Source organism: Amblyomma mixtum, chromosome 10 (genome assembly GCF_055824585.1).
Source record: "Amblyomma mixtum isolate Tamu chromosome 10, ASM5582458v1, whole genome shotgun sequence".
Taxonomy (NCBI): domain Eukaryota; kingdom Metazoa; phylum Arthropoda; class Arachnida; order Ixodida; family Ixodidae; genus Amblyomma; species Amblyomma mixtum.
The window spans coordinates 6,054,916-6,070,000 of record NC_143021.1 but is presented as its reverse complement, the minus strand read 5'-3'; the positions used below and the strand labels follow the sequence as shown (position 1 = coordinate 6,070,000).

The 15,085-nt window shown below is 44.2% G+C and overlaps 2 pseudogenes across 1 annotated transcript; one reads left to right on the top strand and one right to left on the bottom strand.

Moving 5' to 3' along the window:
• Positions 1–7,614: 7,614 nt before the first annotated feature.
• On the top strand, positions 7,615–11,195 carry LOC149325052 (uncharacterized; annotated as a pseudogene). Its single transcript, XR_016286584.1, has 5 exons — positions 7,615–7,939; positions 8,000–8,104; positions 8,611–8,766; positions 9,441–9,485; positions 9,553–11,195. The product of XR_016286584.1 is annotated as an uncharacterized LOC149325052 (transcript).
• On the bottom strand, positions 10,456–14,841 carry LOC149325051 (uncharacterized; annotated as a pseudogene).
• Positions 14,842–15,085: the final 244 nt, after the last annotated feature.

Here is a 15,085-nt window from a genome sequence, read left to right as displayed (position 1 = left end):
TTCCTTCCTTCCTTCCTTCCTTCCTTCCTTCCTTCCTTCCTTCCTTCCTTCCTTCCTTCCTTCCTTCCTTCCTTCCTTCCTTCCTTCCTTCCTTCCTTCCTTCCTTCCTTCCTTCCTTCCTTCCTTCCTTCCTTCCTTCCTTCCTTCCTTCCTTCCTTCCTTCCTTTGTATTCATGGCGCCTTAAGCACGAATATATTGACCGAGTCATCCTATTGCGCCAAGGTTGCGGAAGGGGGCAGTCAATACCGATGCATATGTATAAGCAGCACGAACATAATTACGAAAAAGATGCATATAGGGGAGAGCGCTGAACTTCCAACTTCACGCTGTGTCCTATCTGCATCTTTTTCCTGATTGTGTTCGCGCTGATGATGCACGTGGATCGCAATCAACTAGACCGGCAGATCATGTTCAGTACCGATGTTAGCGTTGCCCCATGCGGCAGGTAGCACATTTTTCCTGCAAGAATGGACAATCTGTACCAACTAACTCGTATTAACAGTGAACTATGGCTCCGTTCCGTCCTCGACACGCTAATAATTCGAGCCTGTGCGGAACATTCTATTGAGTGAACTATCGCTACGCACACATATACTTTGCTGCTTACTCTAAAACCCATCGCACCGCCGTTAAACATTTGGAGCTGATAATGCTCAAGCGGACAAAATCATAAATCGTTAGTGTCAAGGGTGGAAATGAATTTCTGCGTCTCATTTGTACGCCCCATAGATGATGTGGTACTTAGAATTCAGTCGGCTTTCCCTGATATAAGAAGTACTAGTTGGCACAATGTAACAGCTGACGGATACCGCTGGCACGCATAGCGCCCCTCGCAAAAGCTCTGGAGCACCGGTGTATTCATCGTAAAAGATTGCAAGCGATAACCTAGAATATTGCGCTGGCGCATATCGGGGGAAATAACTGGTCGGAAATGTTTCTTTCCATCTTTACGTGATTGGTCTAAAGATATATTTCGCATGATTCCAACAACCTATTATCAGATCTACGCGGTTTGGCTTCCCGATAGCAGGCATCTAAACAATTTTATAGCCAGATATGGTGGAAACATAAGAGTAAAAAGGCTTCTGGAACGCGATTGGATATTCACGAGAAGAATTACTAAGGGCTCGTGGCCTTTCTGAACAGCACGCTCTTTCAGTTCAGCCACCAAACACTCACTACTCCCCAATCCTTCGCCTCCCGATTTTCGCAAAAACGCTTAATGAGCTAAGGCAACATACAATAGATAAATCAGATAAATAAATCAGGCTATATAATACATAAATCCACATTATATCCAGTAATGTTCTGACCCGAAAGACGCGGGTTCGATCCCGGCCACGGCGGTCGAATTTCGATAGAGGCGAAATTCTAGAGGCCCGTGTACTGTGCGATGTGAGTGCACGTTAATGAACCGCAGGTGGTCGAAATTTCCTGAGCCCTCCACTACGGCGTCCCTCATAGCCTGAGTTGTTTCGGGACGTTAAACCCCATAAACCAAAACCAAGCCTAATAATGTTCTATTCGATAGCCAGTAAGCCAAATAATAACGCGCTTAAGATTAACTAAAACAAAATGGATGAGTATTCACCAGCATTATTTCATGTGTTTCTCGCACTCTGAGTATTGGACGAACGGATCTGTCCCACAACGCGAAGAGTTTGAGCCCAGGTTTCCTCTTTTCATCTTTTCCCACAGATGAGGAACCACACCAGTGAGTGTTACCTTCTACTTTGCATCCCAGCAGAATTATTCCACCCTACAACCACACTACCCTTTTAAAACGATGTGACAACGCGTGCACATAAGGCATGACAACTACTTTTTTCCCCTCAGCATTTTCTTTGGGCAGACCCCAACATTTCAGTGTTCTATGAACTTTATCAGCACCAGCCACCAGTACGGAATCAGGATACCCAGCCTCCCTCCACCTCTGGGCTTGGACTGCAAGACTAACAAACATGTGATGCATACAATAATTTTTGACGGCCATACCAATACATCCTATCACAATTTTTCTCAGTTGTTTTGACAGAAAAATAAAGAGTGACTTAAATAGAAAGTGCATTAGAATTTTTCAGTATGTGGATGACTTCCTTGTTTTAGTTAGGTATTTGGGTGCTGAGTGTGTGCCTGAGGTACTTGATGTTTTTCCACAGCATGGGTCCGGACTGACGTTTACGCATGAGATCCCTCAGAGAAACGCCTTACAGTTCCTAGATCTGAGCTTGTCCCTCTTGCTGAACTATGTGTGCTGGCGATACGCTCCCAGGAGTGAAAAACCTCTTCCTAATTACGCATTTTTCGAAGCGCTAAAACAACAAGGACGCGGAGGGAACAGACAGGGACGAGCGCTCGTCCCTGTCTGTTCCCTCTGCGTCCTTGTTGTTTTAGCGCTTCGAAAAATGCCAAATCTGCACCACCTAGACCGATCCGCTACCCTTCTTAATTACGCGTCTTGCCATTCTAAGCTTATGAAATTCGGAATTGTGACAGGATGTATTGGTATGGCCGTCAAAAATCTTGTATGCATGAAATGTTTGTAAGTTTTCCAGTCCAAGCCCAGAGATGTAGGGAGGCCGGGTATCTTGATTCCGTACTGGTGGCTGGTGCTGATAAGGTTCTTAGAACACTGAAATGTCCGGGTCACCCGAAAGAAAATGCTGAGGGGAAAAAAGTAGTTGTCATGCCCTATCTGCACGCGTTGTCACATCGTTTTAAAAGGTTAGGGGGCCAAGTATGGCGTTTTTTCTGCTCCTAATAAGCTGGGTAAGTTAGGAGCAGCAGTTCAGAGAAAGCAGGAAGGTGCCAAACGTAAGTCTGTCTGCAAGGTGAACCATGTGAACAAATTTGTTAATTGCAAGATGGGGGTTGTATACCAAATTCCTTCATCGTGTGGGCGCACTTACATAGGCCAGAGAGGCCGATGCATTAATGTTAGGCTTATGGAGCATGCCAATTCCTTTGCAGAAAAGACACGAACCTGGCAATTCATTGCAGTGCATGCAATGCGTGCCATTCTTTGACGATACAAAATTGTTATTTTTTCATACTGACAAGACTACAAGAGAAGTCGCTGAAGCATTCAACATCACTAGAAAATCGAATGGTTGCGTTAGTAAGACTTCTTTAGCTTTGTCAACGCAAAAAATGACCTTGCTGCACGAAGGGTAGCTTGGAGGCAGGTACAATACGTGCGATTTTAGTGGCTTGTTGATTTTATCGCTACTTTGATGCATGACTGTGCGCACGTGTGCCCATTTTTGTATGTATTTATTGAAATTTTTCCTTCTAATAGACTCAGTTGAAAGTTCAGCGCCGTGTTTGTCTACTACTCTTTCTGGTCCTGTTGTTTAGCGCAGTTTGAATGTACTTGTCACCATAGAACACCAACTCGCCCAATCTGCCGTTCTGCTACAGTTCCTTTGTTCAGTTATTCACCCCTGCCTTGTCTACAGCGCTTACACGGAGGGATGACGCCGTAAAAATGTTCGCATGTGGACTACCAATCGCCTATCGGGTGTGTACAAGACGCAGTTCTGATTCACAGCGCCCTCTCACGGGCGCTGCGAAACGGGCGAGTGAAACGTGTCTGTCAGATTTTTTTTTTTTGAATTTTCTAAGTGGAAGAACTTTGCTTTCCATGCTCCGATTTCCAACATTTTTTTTTCTTGCACTGCTTTCTGAAGTGCGTAAAGACTCCATTTCATCAGAATAATCGGAAGCCATGTTGCATTTCGGTAAGACTAGACAACATGAAAAAGATTGAGTGATCAATGCCGCGTTAATGTATTTAAGTATTCGTTTTTGCCTAACGTAATTCTTGACTGGAACTAGCTTCCGAATGATGTAGTTTGTGCACCTGATTTCCAAATTGCGGTTGAAATGATGATGTTATGCATTTCTTCCAGGTCTCGTGTGTTGACCAGCGCTCCGCCGATGTATGTTATCTTATCACGCATACTATTTGGGAACTCATTTAGTCTTCTTTTAGTATGTTGTGTTACCTCGCTGACATGTTTCCCGATACCTTACTTCCATGTGTTACTGTATGTAGTTATATTCATTACATTAATGCCTCATGGGAGCTGTAGGTACTTTCAACAAAAGCATAAAAAAGGAAGTGAGGAAACAATGCGGCGCCCGTTAGCGCTGCTTCACTGGGCGACTAGTGGCATCACAACTCCCCGCGTTCAGTGAACCTACGAAAGAGAAAGATTATACTGACGCCGGAGGGATCTCAAATGCCATCGTAATGTACTCTTAGGGGTAAATTAAGCGTCTTCCAGTTTTTTTTTAATTCCCTCTGTGGTGGTCATTGGAGCATCCCTGGTCGTATAATCCAGTAGAACCACTTTGAGTGTCGCCGAACATTTTTATCTGTCCTTGTCTTCAAAATACTCCCGTCGGGAACACACTAACCGTTTTTTACGAAGCGGTTTTGGCGCACTAAATTTTTTTTTCCCGCACAAATCTCTAGATTGAACGATAATCGCAATAATATCACTACGAAGGCAGCAACAAAAGTAAACTGTACATTTTTAACAAAAAAGCGTAAAAAGGGAGTGAGCTCTGCTCTAACGCTCACACTTTTATGATAGGAAGTGCACCGGAGGACAGGTAACTCCTTTTTACTCCAATACAGGCGTCATCATCAGCCTGACTAAGCCCACTGCAGAACAAAGGCCTCTCCCATGTCTCTCCAATTAACCCTTTCTTTCGCCAGTTGCAGCCACTGTATTCACGCAAACTTCCTGATCTCATCCGCCCACCTAACTTTCTGGCGACCTCTGCTACGCTTGTCTTCTCATGGAACCCACTCTGTTACCCTTAAGGAACAGCGATTATCTTGCCTTCGCATTACATGCCCTACCCAAGCCAATTTCTTCCTCTTGATTTCGACTAGAATGTGATTAATATGCGTTTATTCTCTCACCCTCTCTGCCCACTTGCGGTCTCTTAACGTTGAACCTATCATTTTTGTTCCCATATCTCCCTGAGCTGTCCTTAAGCTGAACCCTTTTCGTTAGCCCCAACGTTTCTGCCTCGTAGCTGGGTACCTGTAAGATACAGCTGTTGTGTTCTTTTCTCTTGACGGATACTGGTAAACTGTCATTCATGATCTGAGAAAACCTGCGTATGCGGTCCACCCCATTCTTATTCTTTTAGTTATTTCCCTGTGGTGCTCCGGATCAGCAGCCACTACCTGCCCTAAGTACACGTATTCCCTTACCAATTCTAGCACCTCGCTAACAAATGTGAACTGCTATTTCCTTACGAGACTGTTGAACACTAGGTCTTCTGCAGGTTAATGTTCATACCTACTGTGGTGCTCTGCCTGTCTAACTCATTGACCATGCTTTGCAACTCATTTCCTGAGTTACTTAGCAAGGCAATGTCAGCAGAAGCTCGACAATTACTTAGCTATTCTCCATTAACTCTTATCCTCAACTGTTCCCAATCGAGGCCTCGCAACACATCCGGTAAATAGGCGGTGAATAGCATTGGCGAGATCGTGTCTCCCTGCTGGACACGCTTCCTTACTGGAATTTTACTGCTAGCTTTATGAACTAATACAGGCGTATTCGTGTGTATAATGTAGGGTAAAAAGACAGGATACTGATAAGCTCTCTCAGGAGAAGAATGATCTCATTACGAAGTTCCACACATAAAACTGGCACTACTGTCAAAGCTAATCAATACGCCGAAGGCAACCGACATAAGGAAACAATGTAATGTGCAAAGAGGAGACCTATCTCTGTAGAACGGAGGTCGGCTAAAAGCGCTCAAGAGAAGACTAGGCATGGCAGAGAATCGAATGTACGCACTGAAAGAAAAAGAAAGCATGGTAATTACCACTACCAATAACAAAGTGGGGGATGATGTCTACACAAATCTATAATCTAAGTAAACTAATCCGGACTCCAATTAAGCATTGTTATGGAGGAAATCGCCATCACGTTAGTAACGAAACAAGGAGGAAAGTAAAATTTAGACGCAATTCAAAAGAAAAGCAGCATATTAGGATCGTGAAACTACATATCTTTAGAAGGATGGTCAGTAGATGCGCTAAAAAATTCGTCATCCTGTACGCGGAATGGAAGATCTGGGATAAGGCCATTCTTGTCATTACAGTAAAGGTTGGTTTCCTAAAAGCTATTGGAGCCTTTGATATGAAGTCCTTGGCGTCACATTTTTATCCACAGTGATTATGAACGCTCAGGACATAGACAAGAATGCGGACGTTAATACTGTTCCTCTCCCTTTTCTGCAGAGCCGAAGGCGATGCCAGTTCCTACTGGCCCCATCTCGCCATCATCAACTTAGTCCTCTTCCTTTTGGGAGTGGCCGTGGTCTTGGCCATTTCTTATATCGGTAAAACACCCTTATATAATAGCTTTTAAAGAACATAAAGAAAAAAATTGCGCTCTAACTTTCCTTATAAAAATGGCCTGTATACTTTCTATATACTTCCAATAGGCTACACTGCCTTCCAATATACAGGGTGTCCACGCTATCTTTAGCCAAGAGTTAAAAAATAAAATCTTTGAGGTAGGCCAGGGAAACTACTTACTTACATCTGCCAACAGGCCTGCTCATCATAGGCAATTTTTTGTTTTGCAATGAATTAATTAGCAATTAAGATAATTTTTCTAAATGCGTAATGTTTTGTTTTGTAATTAATTAATTAGCAATTAAGGTAATTTTAATGAATGCGTAAATATTGACTTTAGGTTCAAAATGTGAACATAAAAGTTGGAGAGCACCTCCAGAATCCCCCATTCCATTTATTTGCAGTAAAGAAAACCTCATGTGCATCTTTTTTCCGAGCTCCAAAGAAAGCCCGCGAGATACAAAAAAAAATCACGTCACTAGCGCATTCGCGCTCCACGATTGTGCTGCTCTCAAACGTGGCTTAAGTGAACGAAATCAGTTGCTGGCAAGGCGCGACGACCTCAATGAGCCGGCAGGCCGATATGTCAACGGTGGTTGCGGCCCCCGCGCGATAAGCAAAATACTTTTCTTTTGCACCGCAGTGGCGAATAAAACTCGTCGCGTTTGTGTTTGTCACATTTGGCCATTTCATAGCTAACAATGCCCGGCGCGTTCGCTGGAACTAGCACCGTCCCGCTTGCAGACTGGCTCGCGCGGGGGCCGCAACCACTGTTGACATATCGGCCTGCCGGCGCATTGAGGTCGTCGTGCCTTGCCAGCAACTGATTTCGTTCGCTCAAGCCACGTTTGAGAGCAGCACAATCGTGGCGCGCGAGTGCGCTAGTCACGTGATTTTTTTGTATTTCGCGGGCTCTCTTTGGAGCTCGGAAAAAAGATACACATGAGGTTTTCTTTACTGCAAATAAATGGAATGGGGGTTTCTGAAAGTGCTCTCCAACTCTTCTATTCAAATTTTTAATCTAAAGTCAATATTTACGCACTTAGAAAAATTATCTTAATTGCTAATTAATTGCAAAACAAAAATTTCCTATCATGCGCAAGCCGGTTGGTAGATGTAAGTAAGTGGTTTGCCTGACCTAACTCAAATATTTTATTTTTTAACCCTTGGCTATAGTTAGCGTGGACACCCTGTATATTTCCTTTCGTCTATCTATTAGCCCCGAGAACGACCACTGGCGCCGCTGCGATCGCCGCAGTGTGACGTCACGGCAAGGACTCCGTCAGCCTGGCTGCCGGCGTGCTGACTGTTTTCGTTCGTTTTCGCGCGCTGATTCGCAGTCATGGTGACTTACTGCTCAGTGCCGCAGTGCAAATCACGTAAAGAAGCCGGTGTTAGCTTTCACTTCTACCCGAAGTCGTCAAAAATGAAGAAGGCTTGGATGATTAAATTGAAAATGGGGAAGCAACCGTCAGCGTCGGCTGTTGTGTGCAGCAAGCATTTCAAAGAGGAAGACTTTGTCTACCCTGTTTACAAGATACTAGGTAAGTCCTCTACCACGCTATTCCGGGCTGGTTGTCAGCGATTCTCTTTATATTTATCAGGTTACAAGTACAGGAAGCTGGCGTCGGAAGCTATCCCATCCGTCAATCTTCCCGTGCGTCCAAGTGATGCAAACCGATCGCACCTGGGATTGACGAGGCGGCAGCGTAAGTCAGTCATATCTTCTTCTAACTGTCCTTCGCTCTATTTTTCGTCATTGAATGTTCAGGCGTTTATTTAAACCACGCGAAGTGACAGAACTTGGCTTCTGCGGTAGCCAAACGACTGAGATGGTTCAGCCGTGGCGATTCTTCTAGTCGCGTGTCATACTACTCACGAGAGAGCTGTTCTCGTGCTCAATCATGCAGAAAGATTTGATATAACATGCAAAGTGCCGTTACGTGTCTGTAAAATACGCCAGTTCTACCAGGCACCGCGTAGATAGATATTTCTCGGGACGCGGCGCGCGAGCTTTGGGGCGAGCCCCGTGGGGCCCTGCCTTGGCTGCGCGCCCGACTTGTACTGTGCTGTGCTTTAAGAGTACCCCCGAGATGTGCACCTGGTCAGCGCTATTTTCTTCTGAGAGAATGCCCGGAATGTGTTAACTAGATCTTCATTGTTGCAGCGGTGTTTATTTACGCGATTTCCCGTATCACTTTGATTAAAATTCCAGGTGACAGAGGTGCTCCCGCAAGATCGTTTCAGCTCTGCACACGCACTGACGCATTGGCAACACACGAAAACGGGACCAGCAGTGAAAGTTCAACCGCCGTTCCAATGGAATCTTTTGCACGATCAGACGAGGAGGTGGTACAAATGGAGTGTGACGGTAAGTTTACAATCCATCACACCCATGTGAAGATTCATGTTGCTATGGCTGAGCTTGCTGTAGGGCATATACGAAATGTAATAACCTCCTTTTGGTAAAAAAAACTGCATTGTGCTTAGCGCTATCCATGAAACAGTACTGCACGAAAATGCCTAGGCGCAAACCATTATAAATGGTCAGCTTTAGCTCCTCACCATTGGTGTTGATCAAAGCAACGTGATGCTACCCCAAAGTAATCTTACGCCACTGACAGCTGGGATGAGTGACCACTTGGTAAAACATATAAAGTCACAGGTATTATTACCACAGTAACTACACAAGAAAAATCTTCTCCCCACTCGCATCACCCCACCTAGTAGAAAATGACATCTGATCGAAGCTACCTCAGTTATTACTGAGAACTGCCTTCTGGCCCTAGAAAAAAAGGCACCGAAAGATGTAGCCTGTTTAAAACAAGGGCACTTTCTTTGTCCTCATCACGTGACACTCAATAAGTTCTTTGGAGTATTCAGTATTCTGCAAAAAAAAAAAAGTTTTCAATATGTGTGGAAATTTAGTAACATCCCTGTACATGCACAAGTTGTGTGGAAATTTAGTAACATCCCTGTACATGCACAGAGTATATTAGATGACACAAATTAAGTGTGCTGTGTATTTTTCTTTCAATGCTTTAGCAGTTCCGACACAGAGTCTGGACCATCACGCAGCAAGTTCAGAAGGTACTGAATACTTTCGTTTTTCACATGCGGCTGTTTTTTTTTACATTGCTTGTATTTTTTCTTCCAGAGGTTACCGTGGAGGTGCAGAAGCTTTGCAAAGATGCTGGAATCCAAGTTAACACAACAAATGGCATTTTCAAACGTGAACAGCTCATTACTATTTCGAAAATTTCAGATGAAAATGGCTTGCTTGTGCTCACAGGGATAGGTTGCTTTGAGTTGTTTTACAACATCACGGAATTGTTCACAGAAGCACGTGTCTTGCAGACAAACCGCAGCTTCTGTATAAGTAATGATGATGCTGTCCTATTAACATTCATGAAGTTGTATCATGATCTGACTTTCTCACTGCTGGCTGTGCTGTTTCAAGTTCACCGCACAACTGCGTCTAACTTGTTCAGAGAGTCCATTGTGATCCTGGCCAGCATTTTAAAGCACGCAGTATTTTGGCCAGAAAAGGCCTGCGTGGTCAGCTGCCTCACAACTTATTTCAAGGAGTACAAGGACACTAGAATGGTGCTCGACTGTACAGAAATAGGAATTGAGCGACCAAAAGACCTCACCTCTCGGCTGCTAACGTACAGCCATTACAAACGTACCTACACTGCAAAGGTGCTGGTGAGCGGGACTCCAGGGGGTCTAATTAGCTATATAAGCCCAGCATATGGTGGGAAAGCATCGGATACATATATCACAAAACACTGCAAAGTGCTTGACAAGTGTATGCCACATGTTGACAGCGTCATGGTGGATAAAGGATTTCTCATCAGTGAACTCTGCAGAGAAAATATGTCAAGATGATCAGACCTCCTTTTCTTATGGAAAAACAGCTGACAACAGAGGAGGCAAGAAATAATCAGTCCATCACAAGTGCTCGTGTACATGTAGAAAGAGCCATTCAAAGATTGAAACTATTTCGTATTTTGAGAAATCGGTTCGATCTTGATCTTCTGCCATACATAGACAACATTCTCATCGTAATTGCTGGCACAGTGAACCTATCGAAGCCTTTGTTTAAGGACAACAAGTTCCTCTTGAGGTCGTAGATGACTGAGCTTGGGTGCATGGAGTAAGTAGATGAATGTTGTATGTTTCATGTGTGTTGTAAAACATGTATTACTATCACATCATCTTCATTTGTAACATTCAGAACAGTATGTAATCAGTAAAACGTTCAACCTCCCTCCCCGAGTTTATTACTTCCTCAAAAAAACAGTTATATCACAGATCCACGGTTGATAGAGGGCAGGAAGATGGGACTCTTGACAACACATAACAAAGTGAACAGGAATTGAGGGGGAGCTTCAGTCCGCTAACCAATTATTTCACAAGAGGGCTTGGTTTCGGCAAGTCCCTTTGTCGAAACATTGGCTAGCTGAATGATGCTTCCCCTCAACTCTTGTTCACTTTGTTTTGTGTTATATCACAGATGTATCACAATGTGTGTATCACACATGTACAATAAAAAGTGCAGAATAGCAATAAACAGCTGGCAGGCACAGCAAAATGCTTGACTTATACATTTATCAATTGCAGATAACAATTTCTGCAGAAAAATATAAAAATAATCATCCCCAAGAGATTTTTTAATAAATGCTCAGAGTAGGTGCTACATTGTAGCTACAAGCTTTGGTTTCAAGTGGCAGAATGGGAAGCCTCATCACACAGAATATGTGGGAGCACATACTCTTCGAAAAAATATGAGCACCGCTCAACCACATCCCTGAAATATTCCTCATCGAATGACACAGGTATGCACTTCCTCATTCAAAAAGACAAATAGCTCTCCTTGCTTCAGTCCTGCCAAGCCCATCTGCACCTGTATTTGGCAAAAGTACGTGCTTGCACGCTTCAACCTTTTAGTTTGTTTGTCATTTTTCTCGGTGTTCTCCACCACAAACTTTTCCAATGACTCCGGGCACTTCACTTCAAGCACACGCTTGGGGCAGCACTGACATTGTACTATTCCATCTGGACTTGCACCAATGTAAGGTCGTCCATCCATGACAAAAAGTCCACACTCTCTTACAATTAAATACGTGTGTTGCGACTGCTCCTGTTGGGCATAGCACTTTTTGGCGCTTTCTTCCATCATGCTGCCTCTGCGCATTGCTGCTGTGCACACGTTGGTTTGCCGCATCACCTTTTTTAGTAAAGGTCTCAGGTCATGTGGGCCCATCTTCGTCTGCAGTGTCTTCACCCTTGTGAAGACACTGTAGGCGATGGAGGCAGTAATCATGCCAACCCTGTGGTGCCACCAGAGGCCAGATTTCGCTTGGTTTCGTGTCGACTCTTCAATCGCAGCAATATCTTGGCAGCTTCTTGCATTGCTTAAGTGTTCGAGCAGCTTTCTTATGCCACAGTTGCCAAGGAACCTTCTTAGCTCGTGAATGGTACCCATGAGAGTGATTTCCCTAGCTTCGCGCTCACAGGGGTCGGGTTGTGCACCACAGTCTGCTACAGCTGCAGAGAAAGCAGACCACACAAAATTAGAGGTCTACATCACCAGAGGTTTACTGACTCTAAAAGGCCGGACAAGAACGGCTCCAACAGAACAACATAATACAATGAGATGCATATGGACATCCTGGAAAATTGCTGGCATTTTGAGCCTAGTACCCATACCCTAATACATGGCCTTATAGTAAGGCAGACAGCTATTGCTGGAAGCTCATAAGTAGATAGGTAGAACTTTCTGAGAGTGACAGATACCAAAGGCTAAAGCCCTGGACAATCTCACAGTTATACGCATTTAAGGGTGGCCAAGTATCCTCATAGACCACCTACTGAAACTTCAGTGACTCAATATCGCATCATGCTGGATAGCTTGGTTGTTTCCGAAATGTGTCGTCATATCTCAACCAGTACTGCAGTGTCACTACTGCATGCTCCTTGTTAAAAACATTACATGAGCTGTAGTGAACTGCAATGTAGGTAGCCGTACACAAGAGCACCTTTCTGCCATGCAAAGGTCCCAATTCCATTCATTAGGTGAAGTTCATATTTACTTTAATCATGTAGGAGACATTCTAGCACTGACAGTGTTGCCCATCAGCAAATATACCATGCAGTGACCTGATCAAGTAGCCTTCTTTTGCACAGCTGTTGCACAACTGACACCAATAAATTTTGATGTAGCAAAGTAACATGGAATTCACCACCATGTAGATGAATGAATGCCAGCATAACGGTATTATGTACTGCAACCTTTCACTGCACGGATTCATTTCATAATAGGCTCGGCTCCTATGTATACTGCACTGATATGGCCAGCCAATATCTAAAATAAGCTTGTATTAATACCTGTTTCAGTGGCACTCTCCGAATGCATTTTTGCTGCAGACTGATGGCCCAAATTCTTGAGGAGCCTTTCCAGGATGTTACCGCTAAGTTCAGCAGGCTCTTTGATCTTTGCCTGGGAAACAAGAAGAAATTGATATAAAGGTCCAGGCTGAAAAATGTGCACTTGATGAAAACACACAACTTGGCGCCATTAGCCAGCTACATTTCACCATTTCTATTTCACCTCTTTGAGAGTTACCTTGAAGTGATACATAAGGAAGCAACGTTTCAGTAAATACGACAGTACTAACTTATATTTAGAGTCAAACACCGTATATTTGAAGCAGTCTTATAAAACGGAGGTATGACAGCTGATATTCCCGAAACTTATCACATGGTACTTGTGACACTGGTTTTTACTATTGATAAAAATAAAATAACGTGTGCTTGTCATTGTTGTGGGAACTGAACACAGGAATTAGAGCGCTGTGAGGGCTTTTAGTGCAAAAGCATTAAGCAAACTGCTGAATTTATCAACCAAAAATTTCACTACTCTAACATAATGCACCAGTCAGCTGCGGCCTTCCTCCCAGGGCCACAGTCTTGCCTTCCATTCTTTGTTTTTTTTTTACTCCAAGTTATGTTGTAAAAGCAGAATTATTCACACACCTTTTTTGCGCATGGAAGGTCAACTATAGCCCTTGGTTCATACTTCTGCTTTATTCGGTCCTTCTGCACTTTGCCCCATTTCTGTGGCTGATCAGTCGGTGACAGTTTGTCGAATGTTCTTGCTGCATTAATATGTAGCAGACAAGCCACAATATGCTTACATTTGTAGTTCCTGTAAAATAAAATCCAGAACAGCACTTGAAGACATTCGAGTTACTTCAGCCTGAACACCTATTGTGTCAATTAAAAAAGGTGCTTAAATGCGAATGTGATACTATCATTAACTGAGTTTATCAGCAACTTGAAGGGAAGAAACTCGTAAAGAATGTTTTGAGCATTTTCAACAGCCAAGGTGTATGAATAAAAAAAAATTACTCAGCGCAGGATGCTGTCATTTTTGCCTATTGTCACCCAGATATTAAATTTACTGCACTCCGTGCATCTACAATTTGAGCCGACAGTCAACCGGAAGGAGATCATACCCTGCCTTGCAGGAGCAGCTGGCTCGATCAACCTCGGAGTTGCACAAGGGTGATCTTAATTTCGTGCGGGGCACTGTTGAGTGCGGTCGTTTGTAAAACAAACGCCAGGAAACTGACACGACCATTTTCAGCTGCTTCAACGGAGCACTCAACTACATGGCCTGCATAGAACACGTCCTCTGCTTCGATGAGGCAGCGACTGGTCTCGCACGCCTTGTCCACATAGCAGTTGATGCTGCTCAGTGGCAGGGCGACTGGAAAGAGAAACGTTTGCAAGTTAGTATATTATCCCGAGAGAGCGTTGCGGTTACGTCGCAGCACGCAGAGGCGAAACGAATGCCGGAGAAGCTGATCATTCTACGGCAGCACCGATAAAATTTCCGGCCATCTGCTGGTGAAACACGATCATGCATGTACGTTGCAGTCAGTAAACTAGGCATAATTGTACAGCGTACATGCTTGTGATCACACTCAAAAATGCGCGCCAAGCAAGGCTAATCTTCCAGCTTTAATCAATAGCCTGCTTTCAAAACAAATCCGCGTATCAAGTGCCACCGCGCCAAACACGCTTGTTGTGATCGCTCTCAACAACAATCACGACGCTACATCAGCATCAAACAATCTTATATTGCGCCGTAACCGCCCAACCGCATATCTGCCATATATCCATAACTGGAATAAACCAAAAATGCGCATAGAAGAAAACAGGCATTGCTGAAGGCATAGTCATTTCCGAAGCAAGACGGCATAGCAGGCGCCCGTCGCGGCGACCGCTCGAGCGCACGTGTGCTCGCCTCGATGTACTCCGTTTTTTAAGCTTTGAACGCGGCAGTGATCGTGATTCAGCGTAGTTTTGCTTACCTAAGATTCTATCACCGCTGTCTGCGTTGTCCATCAGGTCTTCAGTGACGAACAACAAAACGTAGAAGCGAATGCGAACGTACTCTCGAGCAGTAGTATAGCTGAAGCAGTCGACACAGGCGCACGGGCGTCCTCGCCGTGACGTCACGTCTGCTGGCCGCGAGAGGGCGCCACTCAAACTTCTCGGGGCTAATAGTCTGTAGACTATCTGTACTCTAAAGTCTGCTAAACATACATGGTCATACATACTCATGATGTAAACAGCGCGAACTACAAGGGACAAGAAAAGAAGGGACAAAGGACGAG